General features: G+C 41.2%; 1 protein-coding gene and 1 pseudogene across 1 annotated transcript in view; one reads left to right on the top strand and one right to left on the bottom strand.

Annotated features, from left to right (window-relative positions):
* Window positions 1-13,527, bottom strand: part of LOC143296620 (protein dispatched homolog 1-like) — a 147,688-nt gene that overhangs the window by 47,387 nt on the left and 86,774 nt on the right. The gene's annotated exons all lie outside the window — the stretch shown is intronic.
* On the top strand, window positions 7,478-10,106 carry LOC143296178 (uncharacterized; annotated as a pseudogene).

The following is a 13,527-nucleotide window of genomic DNA, read 5'->3' as shown; positions in this document are numbered from 1 at the left end:
GATGTGATCCTAGTGCAATACACAGATGATACATGTATGTGGATGAATGTAACTATGAAACGGAATACATCCAAAAGGGCTTTAAACTATATCAAGAAAATATACCAAAAAGAAATAGATAGATGAAATAGATATACTGTTGATAATGGTCTTACATTATCATCAGAAAAAACACACATTATGCTTTTTAACAATGGTACAAACCCAAAGAGTTACCAACATTTAAGATTGAAAATGAGACAATTCAGTATAAAGATACTGTTAAGTTTTTGGGATTAATACTTCAAAACTAACGTGGAATAACCATATTGAATATATAACAACAAAAGCAAGAAAATCTTTAAACTTACTCCAATTGTGAGTAAACAGTACTGGGGACAAGATACAACGATTTTGAAACTTTTTTTTTTTGGAAACATTTTTCATCCTCACATTTTCGATTTAAACTATCATATGGACAAGAAGTCTTTTTCAATGCTCCAAAATATTTGCTAAAGAAACTTCAAAGCATAGACTGTAAAGCATAAATTTTTTTTATAGACTTGCCCTTAGTGTACCTTTCCATGCATCGACCCTCGGAACATACAAAGAAATAGCAGTACTACCTTTAGGTGAATAACCGAAACCTCGCATGTGCTAAATACGTATTGAGAAGCTCAACAACTGAAAATTATACATCAGAGGAAGTAAAACTTACATCCGAAAACAACTTCCACAAAAGAACTAAAAACATATCTTATTTAACTCCCATTGGCACGTTTGTGTCAAACCTGTTCGAAAAGTCTGAAATTAATTCAGATGATGTAGACACACAGAAGACCGTAAGTCCATACCCCATCTGACATAAAGCACATTTTGACGTTAATCATACTGACATTAAAAAGAATGAAAATCCAAATATCTTGGCAACGAAAGTTCGAGCACACATTCAAAATAGATACTGTGATCATTTACAGATCTACACATTAGACAATGGCCAAGCAGGTTCAGCTTTCGTTATACCAGAACTGAAAACGGAAAGATCATACTATATTGGTAAAAATTGTTCAATATTCTGTTATTCACTGCTGAACTTATTGCTGTTCTTATGGCTCTAAATCATATTCTTGATTTTCCAATTTGCCTTCTACAAGTCTTGTTTTGCGTTGATTCCAAATCTGTATTATGTGCTTTTAACTCGTCAAATTGTAAGAACAAATCCAAGATCATAATAGAAATCAGTCACATTTTACATCTTTTAAGTTTGAAAGGAACAAATATTACGTTTTGCTGGGTTCCTTCACATCTTGGTATTCAATACAATGAATGGGCGAACAGGGCTGCAAGAAAAGGTGCAAAAAACGAACAGGGAACCATAGAACTTTATGTGCCTCTGTCTGTACAAGAGGATTATCGAATACTAGAAAAACATCGTGGAACAAAGTCAGGGAATTATACGAGGAAAACGGCAAAGCTTTGAACCATAATGTAATTAATGTTCAACAACCGGGAACAATCAATCAGTCAAATACATACAGTAATTCAGTAAGATTAAGGCAGATTCATACATTATCAAACAGGATAAAACTGAACGCTTTTATAACTAAGTTCAGCAAAGATGTCAGATGCATATGTGGAGAACATATTTCTAGCAACCACGTAATACTCGAATGTCAGAATCTAAAATGTTTTTTGTCAGACTTCACCGAAAGTTCTTTTGAATGTGTTTTTAACAATTCCAATATGTTATTTGTCATTGCAGAAGGTTTGCTGCGTAGTCCTATAGGACATTTGTTATAGTTGTTTGATGTTGGCGTTTGTGACGTTTCCATTTTTCCCTAGCGTTATCTCACCCTATTCACCCTCCACACATACACACACTTTATCCCCCTTCCACAACCCCTACCCCCTCGGATTTTAGGTGTTTTTTGGGTTTTTTTTCGTCTGATATCACTTCAAGTGGAAAGACGTTAAACAACAACAACAACAACAACAACAACACACACACACACACACACACACACACACACACACACACACACACACGTTTACTGCACTGTTTGTACGCGCCTTCCGGGAGTATAGGCATGCCGGCTTCATGGCGCCAGCTGCGCGGCCATTGGTTTGGTCCATCTATTTATAGGTTCGTGTTTACAACCGATCAACTGCAGCCACAAAGACTGGATTGACGAGAACTACTCTGGAATCTCCAAGTGTGTGTGTGTGTGTGTGTGTGTGTGTGTGTGTGTGTGTGTGTGTGTGTGTGTGTGTGTTTCTCTCTTTGGTTCTCTCCCTCTTACTTTCTTTGTCTCTTTCACTCTCTCTGTCTCTCTCTGTTTGTCTGTCTTTCTCTCCCTCCTACTTTCTCTCTCTCTCTTTCTCTCTGTCTGTCTGTCTGTCTTTCTCTCCCTCTTACTTTCTCTATCTCTTTCACTCTCTCTGTATCTCTCTCCCTCTATTTTCCCTCTTTCACTGTCACTCTCTGTCTGTCTGTCTGTCTCTGTCTCCTTCTCTATCTACCTGTCTGTCTTTCACTCTCTGTCTCTCATATTTCTCACTCTCTGTGTGTTTCTCTATTAAATTTTTCTCTGTTTTTCTGTCTCTCTGTTTTTCTCTCTCTCCCTCTCTGGCCTCTCTCTCTCTCTCTCTCTCTCTCTCTCCCTCTCTCTCTGTCTTCTCTCCCTCTTACTTTCTCTATCTCTTTCACTCTCTCTGTATCTCTCTCCCTCTATTTTCCCTCTTTCACTATCTATCTCTGTCTGTCTCTGTCTCCTTCTCTATCTGCCAGTCTGTCTTTCACTCTCTCTCTCTCTCAATTTCTCTCTCTCTCTCTCTTTCTCTCTCTCTCTATATTTTTCTCTTTTCACTATTTGTGTCTGCGCCACAGCACCACACCTGATGCTGTGGTCCCACAGGTGCCATCCCCCCCCCCCCCACCCCCCCTCCTGTAGTCAGACCCAGTCAGCAGTGGCGCAGTCTACAACCACCACCTGCTGTCACGCCCACTCACCCGGTCCCATTGCACAGCCAGGACAACAAGGTGTCAGACTCTGACGCAGACAGTGACAGTGGTGTGTGGCTGGTCAGGCCGAGGCCAAAACCCAAGGCCTCCATCAGGCGAGCTGCACCAGAGCCACCTCCAATACCACCAGATCCTGCACCAAGACGGTCTGCATGACTGACCTCCAGAACTCTTTGAACTCTGTAATACAGGGCTGGTGATGAAACAATTTACAGCCGGAACAGTGACATTGCTAAAAGGAACAGTCATATTGCTGACACTCATGTTTTATAATTTTTTTAAAATTTTATTTCATTCTTGCTAACTGAAACAATGCTGTTTTTTTTTTTTTCATGTTATTGTTGTTCATGCTTTAATTCTGTTTTCATTTCAGATATTTCTGTGAAATTAATGTTTTGTGGGTTTTTTAAAAACTAACTTCTTGCTTAACCTGTGATCTAGCTTCTCACATAGCAATGCAAAGTATGTCTATGAGCATGCTATCATAATTTATGTTATTATTTATATTATCATACATGTATGCTACTCTACATGTATACATATATGACACTGAAACGAAAAGATTACTAATCATTGACGATTTAGTGGCAGAAACTGACGATAAAGTCACTCAATTATTTACTAAAGGGAGTCATCATCGAAATATGAGCGTAGTATATATCGTACAAAACTTATTTGGAAAATCTAAAGAGCAGAGAACTATAAGTTTGAACAGTCACTATCTGGTGGTATTTAAAATCCCCAGAGATGCTTCTCAGGTCACGCCAAACAAATGTATCCCGGCCGGATTAAATTTATACAAGAAGCATTTAAGGACGCTACCTCCGACCCTTACGGTGATTTGCTCGTGGACCTTACGCAGAGCTGCCCGGATCATACGCGTCTGAGGACGGGGATATATCCGGATGATTTTCAGCATATTGTCTATGTGGAAGATGAAAAATAATGTCTCACAGATTGAAGAAGCGCGCCGCCATTTTGAAATGGTTATGTAGAGTTAACCCCAAGACTGCTAAGACGATTATTAAAGTGGCTGATAAAGACTTAGTGGACGCTTTATGCGAGTGCAGTCTGAATGTGTTGAAGAGTAACGTGACCCTTTCACCATCACAGAAGAAAAAAAATGAGTAAATATAAATAGGTACTGAGAATGTTGCCAAAAAAGGCGTATCTTTGAAAACTAAGAAAGTTTTACCAAAAAAAGGCGGATTTTTAGGAGGTCTCTTAGGTCCTATTCTCGGTGTGTTGGGTCATATGTTATTTCAATAATGGCTTAAAAAAATGATCTTAATCGATCCTAGAATGCTACAATCGAAAAACAACCCCGTTCCTGACGCTACCATGGACGCTATACTGAAACTGGACGATGAAATTCATTCAGTTGTAAACGAAACGGATATATCTTTACGTGAAAAACTCGCTTGATACAACAGCGTTCTGGAACGGTATTCGACTTTATCAGACGAATTTAGAGACTTGCATCGTCCTTATCGTCCGGCGTTATGCCCTATGCCAACCATAAAAGAACCAGACGATATACTAAAAGATCTTCGTCTTCCTCTTCAGCGAGAAGATGACTCGTGGATACCTTGGGAAAGTGAAGTGCTAACCAACATACCATTGAAACTGAGATCCAAGGCCGAACGTTTATTGAAATATATACGAGGTATTCCGGATTTAGAGTGGTCCGACCAAGGGGAATTGATTTATGAAGGAAAAACTATAGAAAAAATAGTCATATAGTCGATTTAATGGACAATATTTTACGACCTAAACGCACTACGGTTCCGGATCCGATAGGCCGGAACACTTTTCTCGAGGCCAACGTACCTAAAGAGCTGATCGGGAATATCGGTCATTGGAGGTTGCTACAACAACAACAGGGTTCCGATATTTTCACTTGGTGTTATAACGGGAAATACTGCCCCATTCAGAAGGAAACCCCCGTCTAAACGACCTCGTCTCTGCCCTGATAAAACTTTAGAGGGGACTTCGTTTTAAAAAAAATGGCCCCTAATGAAAAAAAGAAAATAACTCGTCGTTATTATAACACGAAAGCTACTGGCAATTCTCGGAAATATATCGAAAAAGAAAATTAAAACGTGGCTGGAAGCGTAAGATACATATACTTTGCATAAACCAATGAGACGAAAATTTAATGGACGTAAAATCATCGTATCCGGTATAGATGCGCAATGGCAAGTTGATCTGATCGATACAAAACGTTTAAACTGACTGGGATATCCCGCCCACTTCACCAACATTTGTTTTGGGGCTTTCTTTTTCCTTTTAGGTAGTATGGCTTCTATTCTGTATAAAGTTTTATAACCGACTTTCTGAAGCTCTTGGGGATAAAAACTGCCTACGAGTTCTTCACCCGCGTCATCTTTTATAACGTACGTGGATAGTGACGTCATCAAAATACGACTAATCGTAAACAGTTCTTCCGTCCAGTTTGGCAAATTAATAGCCTTTTTTAGGGGCTAGTCTAGATTTACTGATTCTTACGTGATCGCCAACGTTTAATAAGTTCAGATTTTTGGTTTTATGAGTTTTAATTTCGTATAACGTTTGTCATACTATTTCTTGATTGTCTTCGTTAACATCCAGAGGCGCCCTTTTAATACTACGATGGTAAGAACGGTTATAAATGTAGACCACGCTTTGTAAAATATCTATATAACGATTAGTCGATTTATAAGTCATATAACGCCATAATCTCTCTGTCAACGTGCGATTAAATTTTTCTACTATAGGTGCTTTAATATCATCATTTTGTGTCACGAAAAATGGGATCTTATTTTCTTTTAAAATTTTCTGAAAAACGTTATTCACAAATTCTGTTCCTTTATCGGTTTGTAGTTTCTCCGGAAGACACCCTTCCTCTTTAAATATCTTCTTAAAGGCGTTGACTAAAGTCTGACATGTTTTATTTTTTAAAGGCATACCCACGCTCTCTTACTGGAAACGTCAATAACCGTCAATAAAAACGCGTATCCGTCATTAGCTGATTTTAATTCATGGATTCCAGAACAAGAATTGAGGAGGATATAAAAAGGATGATGGAAAAAGAAAACTTGCCTTTCAGGGAAGAGAAGAAGGAACAACAGAGAGAGAGAGAGTTCCGTTTCCGTGTGGAAAATATTAGGTGAACGCATTCCTAAGTCGGAAATGGTATTTATCACTCAGATGATAATTGTGTTGATGGTAGTATGCGCCTCTATATATAATTTAAGCTCCAGACATCCGGAATCTAATCTCTGGACGGCTATGCTGAGTAGCTGTTTAGGCTACGTTCTTCCCAGTCCGAGTCTGAAACGAGCTTAAAACAACTATGAATCGAGATTTTTACGTCACATTACCGTCTAAGGCCAGCGGTGACTATTATGCTAAAAATACATTAACTCGTTTCTGGAACAGATTACCAGAAGCGTTAAATCTCGAGGGTAACGTTTGGACAGTAGGATTGGCCGAGTTTCAATGTCCGGTAAACTGGTTAGAAACGATAAACGCGTTCGTTCATCGTCCTGGAATAGGAGGCGAGAAAACTTTTACGCAAATAGACGAAAAAAATCACTATAAAACCAGGGAAATACAAAAATTCTAAACATCTGATAAAGACCGTGAAAGATCGTATTGCGAACTCTCGTGTTAAACGAACTCTCCAATTCCGACATCCTGGAATACGCCAGATCGCAGAGACGGGATACCAAATGGAGAGTCTACAGGATAACTTCAACTACGTTCTACGTTAATCCCCTCACAGATTTCCCCATCAGCTGCTGCGATCAAGAGTTTCCGGATTACGTCAAAAAATAAGTACATACCTCTACTGAAAAGAGATTGTCACTCACACGTCTACAAAGATAATCTTTGCTTTTTTCGGTGTTTGGCCTTACACCGAGGTGCGACGAACGATATTTTGAGAAAAGAATCCAGAAGGCTGTTTCGTCTCTGGGCCCCTGACAACAAAGATATTGAAGATTATCCAGGATTGACCATGAAAGATTTAGATCGAACTGAACAAGAGTTTAAATTAAACGTAGTCGTCTTCCAATTCGATAACCAACAAGTTCTTAGTATCGTCAGACGAGGAACAAAGAATCATCTTACGACCTGAGAGTTCGTCTATGTCAGTGACACTTCGCCTACATCACGGATATTGACAAAGCATGCAACAGCGTCAGATGTCCTAACTGCGGAAAATTATGGAAACGTGCGTGGCTCTTACAACGTCACTTACGAAACTGTCAAGGGGGTAACAGATCACGAGACGTCTTTAAAGGTGGTACGTACCATTACCCTCCAAGTACCCTGGAGATTCTCAAAGTAAACGGAATTCTGATCGACGAGTCGTTCGTCTTCCCTTATCGGGCCACCTTCGATTTAGAATCCTTTTTTTTAGGGACGACCGTCTTTCACGTTCCAAGAAAGAATACATATACGACCACCACATACACTGTGGAGCACGTCCCGATGTCCGTGAGTATTTGTTCCAACGTTTCTTCTTACCAAGAACCGAAATGCATCATCAGTGATGGCGACCCTCAGGTTCTGGTGAATTCTGTGATCGGCTACTTGGAAGAAATCTCGGATCACGCGTACCGTCTGTTACGTGAGGATGAGTTTCATCAAGTGTATGAACAATTAGATGAACTACAAGACGAAGAAGAAAGAGATGAACTGCGAGACCTATTGGACGCTTACATACAAGAACTTCCCATGGTAGGTTTCAACAGCGGAAACTATGACTTTAACGTCATCAAACCCTATTTCTTTCATCAGTTTCTTAGAAATAGTGAATAAGGAACAAAACCATTTATTTACGTAGTCAAGAAAAACAATAAATACATGTGCGTGTCATCCACCAAATTGAAATAATTGGATATCGTCAATCTGGCTCCCGGATATTCTTACTCTAAATACCTGGCGGCTTTTGACGTCACAGAAAAAAAAAAAAATTTCCTTACGAGTACGTGCGTACTCTTGATCAACTGGATACCACCACCTCTCTTCCTCTCCCTTCCTCTTTCAGAAGCAGTTTGAGAGAAACAGACATAAGGGAAGACGACTACAGGTATTGTGAAAAAGTATGGCGAGACAACGGGATGAAAAGTTTACGGGATTTTCTGATATGGTACAACAACAAATACGTGGTGTCTTTCTTGTCTGCTTTAGAAAACCAGACCAGATTTTACGCTACGTTGGGACTGGACATGTTAAAAGATGCCATCAGCGTTCCAGGACTAACTTTAAAGTATCTGATAAACTGTCTCCGGACGTGAGCTTCTCCCTCATCGATAAGAAGACTTCGGATCTTCATTATCTTTTACGACAGCAGATCACAGGCGGACTGTCCTTGATCTTTCACCGTTATCACAAAAAGGAAAAACAAGCGTACGAAACGGAAACAGAATAGTGGAAACTTTGGATTCGATGCCAATGCTTTGTATTTATGGGCGTTACGTCAAAATATGCCCTCTGAACACCCAGACAGGCGACTCAAGATCAACCGTTTTCGCCCGGAAAAGAGAGATCGTTACGGACAAAAGGCTAGAGAATGGTTAGCGTACGTGTCACACACGAAACAGATCCCTATCCGCCATAAGTACAATGGTCAGGAACATCGATTGGGAAAGAAAAAGATTCCCGTGGACGGTTGGGACGGAACGACGGCCTACCAGTTTCATGGGTGCTATTTTCACGGGCATGACTGCGAAAAAGGAGATGACAATGAAAAAAAGAGAGCACAAACCCAGAATATCACGGATTATCTCAAACACAACGTCAAGGTATGGGACGCTATAAAAAGGGATAATCCGGATATCGCAGATTTCGTTCACAATACTTTTCCACACAAGTTTTGGATCCCTCCTTCAGCTTCAGTCACTCAAAAGGATATCTTGTCAGCCGTGCGAGAAAACAAAATGTTCGGTTTGATTCAATGTAGTTTGGAAGTCCCGGAAAAACTGCGTGACTACTTTTCAGAACTACAACCCATCTTCAAGAACACGCAGGTATGCAAGGATGATATTGAGGACTGGATAAAAACGTACGCCGAGAAACACCAGCTTTTAAGACAGCCTTGACGAACCTTGATGGGTCGCTATTACGGCGATGAGATCTTGGTGGCTACGCCGCTTTTACGATGCTATCTGGAGCACGGTTTACGAGTGACCAACATTCAACAAGTGATCGAATACATTCCAAAAACCTGTTTTAAAACGTTCGGCGAGTCGGTCACCCGAGCTCGGAGAGAAGGGGATAAACACCCTAGTAAAACCGTGAAGCTGCTAGGAAACAGCGCGTACGGAAAAACGCTACTTATAAACTGGAGTACTTAATGAAAGATAAAGACGCCCAAACGCACGTTAATGATCTTCTGTTTTAAAAAAAATGACAGAAATGACGAGGACGGGCATCACCGAATTGGAAATGGCCAAAAAGAAAGTCTGGGGGATCTACCTACGCAGATCGGATTTTTCGTCTATCAGTACGCTAAACTGAGAATGTCGCAGTTCTATTACGACTTAGTGGATCGATACGTCTCAAGAAAAGATTTTCAGCTATGTGAGATGGACACCCATTCTTTGTATATGGTCTTATCTCAACCCAGTTGCATAGAAGCTGTCAAAGCCGAGCTAAGAAACTTCTTCGAGGAATACAGAAACTGGTTTCCATCTCTGTCCTGCGAAAATCATTACCAAGAGTATATAGACTGCCAATTAACGGAAGAACGTACCTGGACAGAACGCGCTTGCTGTACGGCACGACGAACGTAAGCAAACGTACGCCGGGTCTCTTCAAAATGGAGTATAAAGGAGACGACATCGTCGCTCTGTGTTCTAAAACGTACTGCTGTTTCCACAACGACGCCTGCAAAATTGTGTGTAAAGGCCTGGACAAGAAGTTCAATAAACTCACCAAAGAAACGTACCTGAACGTACTGACCACTCAAACGAGCGGAAGAGGGACCAACAAGGGTTTCCATACAGACGGTCAAACCGTCTATACGTACCAGCAACAAAGACTGTCTCTTTCGTACTTCTACATCAAAAGACCCGTGGCTCAGGATGGTATTAGTACCGGACCCTTATTGATCTAATTATTCCCTTTAAAGATCCCCTCATAACTCTCTTCATTTCCTCCATGTTGGAAAATAATTATTTGCCCTGCAAGAAATGCCATAACACCGCCGTCATTTTATGACGTATATTAACGTATACGTTAAATGATTGTTTCATTAATCATTGTAACGTATAGACGCCTTTGCCAAGCAAGGAATAAAAAGCGTGGAGGCTGGCAATTTTTCTTTCTTTCTAATATCATGTCTCATATTTAAAGTTAAGAAATAAACATCTCAACCCCAATGCACGTATTATCATGGCCTGGCTTCGCTGACGAAGATCTAGGAAGGGCGTTGTCCACGTCTGATGCAGGCACGCTCATGGCTGACAAGGCCAATGCGGGAAAAGCAGAGTCGGCCGCAGCGGTTGCAAGGGAAAGTCTGGTCTGGGTTCGCGGCTGCAGCGTCGTGGTTCTTCCTCCTTCTGCGTTTGTCCTCAAGGCTGGCCCTGCGGTTGTTTTCGAAGGAGGAGACAGCTTGGTGGATGGTGCGTCGCCAGGTCTCTCGATCAGCGGCTACTGCGGACCACTGGCGATGGTCAATGTGACAGGCACTGAGAGCTTTCTTCAAGGAGTCTTTGTATCTCTTCTTGGGTGCTCCTCTGTCACGGTGGCCAGTGGACAGTTCGCCATACAGCGCGATCTTGGGCAGGCGGTGGTCCTCCATCCTGGACACGTGCCCTGCCCAACGTAGCTGGGTCTTTAGCAGCACTGCCTCGATGCTGATAGTCTTTGCCTGCTCCAGGACCTCGACATTTGTGATGTAGTCACTCCAGTGGATGCTGAGGATGGTGCGAAGGCAGCGCTGGTGAAAGCGATCAAGCAGTCGTATGTGGTGCCGGTAGGTGACCCAGGTTTCGGAGCCATACAACAGGGTGGGCAGTACAACAGCTCTGTACACGCTGATCTTTGTGTCTTTCTTCAGGTGTTTGTTGTTCCACACTCTCTTGTACAGCCTGCCGAATGCGCTGTTTGCCTTTGCAAGTCTGTTGTCGATCTCCTTGTCGATCTTGGCGTCAGACGAGATGGTGCAGCCTAGGTAGCTGAACTGGTGGACCGACTTCAGCTCTGTCTCACCGATGTTGATGTGAGGAGCGTGGAATTCTTCCCGTGGGGCAGGCTGGTGGAGAACTTCCGTCTTTTTCAGACTGACTTCTAGGCCGAAGAGCTGCGCGTATTAATGAAACTTATTACATACATGTTTTAGGTACTACCAAATATAAGGGCCGGGTAGAGGTAATGGATATTAAAAAAGGCCCTATTCCCAATACACGCATTAATAACATAAACATACATATCATTTATTTTTTTAAAAAGAGTTCTTATTATATCAGTAATTACCAAATAGAATCAAAATCCCTTAAAAGAGGTAGGGGAAAGGAGGGGTGGTGTGTAAATTAATAATTACAGACAGACTTTTCGCTCTGTACATGAAGCAATAACGGACGTACAGACGCGTTAACAGTCGAGAAGAAAAAGAGAACAAAATGATGATGGTAGCAGTGATGATAATTAAAAAAAAATTTAAAACACAATAGCAACCCCAACCCCCCTCCCCCCACGTAGTTTTTGTTTTGTTTTCTTTTATTTCTTCCAATGCGATTAGAGAAAGAGAGAGAGATACGGGACGGGACATAGCGCGTTTACACACACACACACACACACACACACACACACACACATATATATATATATATATATATATATATATATATATAAACTGTACGTGAAAAGTGATTAAAAAGAGGGCAGGAAAATACTGAATATCATTAAAAAAAAACTACATTAATTACGCACGCCGCGTTCGCGAGCTTGTACGGCATACACACGCACAAACACACACACACACCACATATGCACGCGCACGCACACACACGCACACATACACACACACACACACACACACACTGAACAAGATATGCTGGCTGCGGGTAAACAAAAAAGGGAGGCAATTCATGACTTTTTCTGTGTACACACACACACACGCATATCGTAACAAAGGGAGGCAATCCATGACTTTTTTTCTCTCTCTCTCTACACACTAGCGCACGCACTACACACACACACGCGCGCGCGCACACATGCACATGCACACACGGGTATGCACGCACGCACACACAACACGTACACACACACACACAACCCACGCACGCGCGCATACACACACACGGTAACACATATGCACGCATACACACACGCACGCACACACACACACACACACACACGCAAGGGTTCGGTGCCAGTCACTCGCTTTGCTCTTGAAACTCCTCGATGGCTGGATGGGTTCCAGTCTTTGGCTTTGGCTCTAAAATCACTTTAAAACAACATTCACATAAAAGCCCACTCGTGTACATACGAGTGAGTGTGGGAATTGCAGCCCATGAACGAGGAAGAAGAAGAATTAATTGGAATGAACATAAAAGAAAAATTGAATTGATCGTTTCTTTCAGTGTCGGGCAGCCTGTTGTAGACTGGTTTGTGCAGATACATTCTGCGGTGTGCTTGAGGCGATGTCAACGTGTTTTACCACCGATTTAAAAGAATTTCGTAAATAACTGATATGAAAAAACAAACAAAACAAACGACAACAACACCAACAACAAAACATGAATCAAATGGTGTTATTACCTCGAATACAATAACATATTTAATGCCAGTGATGTCGGACGCGTCGTGGGGTTGTGGATACGATTTCTTGCTTCCGAAGAAAACATCCTTGGTTCAATCCCACTAGCATGCCTGGTTTGTTTTTTTTGGGTTTTTGTTGTTGTTGTTGTTTTCAGGCTGATCAATATCTAATACAGAACCCATTTTAATGATTTTTTTTTAATTTAAATATCTTTTTTCTCCTCATGATTCCTTTACAGGATACAGCGCGTATCACAAATGAGGCTTGAAGGCCTTGCCTTTCTTGTTTCATTTTTGTGCAGTTTGTATTTTGCATGTGCATCTTCACTGACAGAAAATTGATATGATTTCTTTTGTTTTTCATGAAAGCTGTGGGCTTTTTAAGAATAAGAATAATGATAATAAAGGGACATTTGGTACGCCCTATCTAATGATACAAAAGCCCTGGGCGTTTACAATAAAAATGCAATGACGCGTGCACACTAAAAACACACAAACACAGCCGCACGCACAGATCATCCCGTTCCGCCCCCATCTCCATACCACAAATCCACACCCACTCCACACAAGATGTAGACACACATACGCGCGCGCGCACACATATCCCGATCGTTCAAGGCATATGAACATGTGTAGGTTTAAAAATAGTAAAAACAATAGAAGTAAAAATATCAACTTGATTAAAACATAAAAGTGAAGACAAGGGGATATTTACTGTTTTGAATGGCTGGAAATAAATAAGTTTTCAAAGAGGTTTTGAAAGAAGGGCAAGA

This window comes from Babylonia areolata, chromosome 21 (genome assembly GCF_041734735.1).
Source record: "Babylonia areolata isolate BAREFJ2019XMU chromosome 21, ASM4173473v1, whole genome shotgun sequence".
NCBI lineage: Eukaryota > Metazoa > Mollusca > Gastropoda > Neogastropoda > Buccinidae > Babylonia > Babylonia areolata.
The sequence above is the reverse complement of the archived record's forward strand: the minus strand, read 5'-3'. Positions and strand labels throughout refer to the sequence as shown.